Here is a 2,261-nt window from a genome sequence, read left to right as displayed (position 1 = left end):
TTTCCCACCAAATCTCTCCATTTTTCTTTGTTGTCCTCTTCCTCCTCTATCTCCTTGTAACCTAGTTCCTGCCTCTAATGCTCCCAAAAGTTGAATGAATGGGAGATGAAAGATATGGACCTTTTAAAACCCTTAAAAGCACTTCTAGAAATGTTCCCAAAATGGACCTAAAATTACCAAATGGAGGCAGAATTTTTTACCTCATGTAAAGGCAACATGTGCACTAGGTCTTGCGTGCAGGAGTTAGCCCACACGCACGTGTCCCATATATGCCTCCATATTTTCTCCTCTAGTCTACATTAATTAGCATTAGGTCCTTCAACTTCGATCTTGTATATTTTCGTCCTCGAATTTTGACTTTTTTCAATCATGCCCTTGATAAATTGCATCCAAAGTCTTTCAACTTTCAACACTTCTACACTTTAGTCCCCAGGTATACTTTTTCTTACGCTTTTAGTCATTTTTCCCTCATTTTGGATTGTTTCCTTCAAATTGGGGATTATTGCCAACAAATACTACTTATACAATTGTGAATAGAAATCCTCTTGATTTATCCAGATGACTTACAAGAGAGAACGCAAGATTGGAGGATCTTCAACTTTTCGGGCAAAGATGACAATGGTACAGGTCAGGGGTGGCGTCAGGGAGGAGTAGGTTGAAGAATAATAAAATTTGAATTCACCAACCCGTTTAATTAATTGATTGAAGAAAGTGGGGACCATGTTTCCTATTTCCATCCAGTTTACTACTTGAGGTGGGAAATTTATCCATCCTTATTTTCTAAAAGCGACTCCAACAGAACATCGTCAGAAAAGAAGGAATAATTGGAGGTCAAGTGATCGTCCACCATTCCTTTCTATTTTGTCTACATGTCGGCCATCCTTTGTTTTAGCTAGGCAAGTTCATATTTAGGGGTCGAGCCTGTCCCAACGAGCTAGCGCTGCCACCCGTGCAGGCTACGTAGAAAAAGAGATTATATAATTTTATCGTTAAGTATTTATAAATATACCAACTTTCAGCTAAAAGTTGTGTAGCTCATATGGTAGAGCACTTGCTTAGCATAAAATTTGGACAATCTAAGAGCTCTTTATTGTTTTAAGAATTCGAAAAGCACTTTTTTTAAGTTTAAAAATAGTACTAAAAATCATTGTTTTAAAAACTTTGCATAAGCTTTGCCTAAGTTCGGAACTTGTATTTATTTTTTATTATGCTTTACGAATAAATTTTATCTTATCTCATTTAAGTTTGTAAAAACTTGATCATACGCATATGAATCAAAAAAATGTATTTTTTCTTGTTATTTGGATTGTATTGGATTATATTTTCATATATATAAGACTTTTATGTTTATATTGGATTGTATTTTTTCTTGTTATTTTGGCCGTCAACGTACACGACCACCTTAGCTCTTGAACTTCCTATTTCCGCCCATACGTATCTTGGGACCTGTTTATCCAATACTCCCAGAGGTACCACATCCCTTCCAGTGGTATCGATGGATTTCCTAGTAGATCGAATGTGCTCCCTCTCATCGTAGATTAGGTACGATTAGGTGACTGCAGAGGCTCATTCTCTACTATCCTACTTCTTGAGGATTCTTTTTCAGTAAGGTAGAGTTGTATCCTAACAGGTAAGCGACCCTCTGGTTGGCAAGTAATAGACTCTTTTTTCACCTCACTTAGTTAGATGATAGTGGTTTGATTCATTTCCTCTCAGCAAACTGCATCGGCCAAATTCTAAATGGCCCCCCTAAAGGTAGGCTTCTAAATATTCATTAGTATTGTGGACATCTTCGATTACCAAGTGGGACTCCGACATTCTTTATTTCGGTCTTGGAGTGACTGAGGTTTCCGATGTTTTAGCTTCTGCTCATCTTTACTGGCTCTAAAAGATGGAAAATTTGTTTCTGTTGGATTTTTTTTTTTATTTTTATCAAGGTGTCCGCCTTCGACGACTATTCCTTGGGTCTGTGATCCGGCCCCTTTTCACACAGACCAGTTAAACCGCGGGATGTGCCTCCAACTGACCAGGGTCCGAGCACCTCTCCAACTGGACTGTCAAAGTACCTAGTGAGTCAATCCATGTTGCGCCTTGCTTTCCAAGACATTCCTGCCTTCCAGTATGTATCTTGCCTTCCAAGAGCCTCAAAAATCGAACCCACGACCTCTGATTTACCAATTTTGAGAGAACCCACCCTTTGCCAGTGGAGAAATGCCCCGGGAGACTGTTTCTGTTGGGTTTTCACTAGTAAATAGCCTCCT

Source organism: Olea europaea, unplaced genomic scaffold (assembly GCF_002742605.1).
Source record: "Olea europaea var. sylvestris unplaced genomic scaffold, O_europaea_v1 scaffold293, whole genome shotgun sequence".
NCBI classification, from domain to species: Eukaryota; Viridiplantae; Streptophyta; class Magnoliopsida; order Lamiales; family Oleaceae; genus Olea; species Olea europaea.
Note: the sequence above shows the minus strand (reverse complement) of the source record.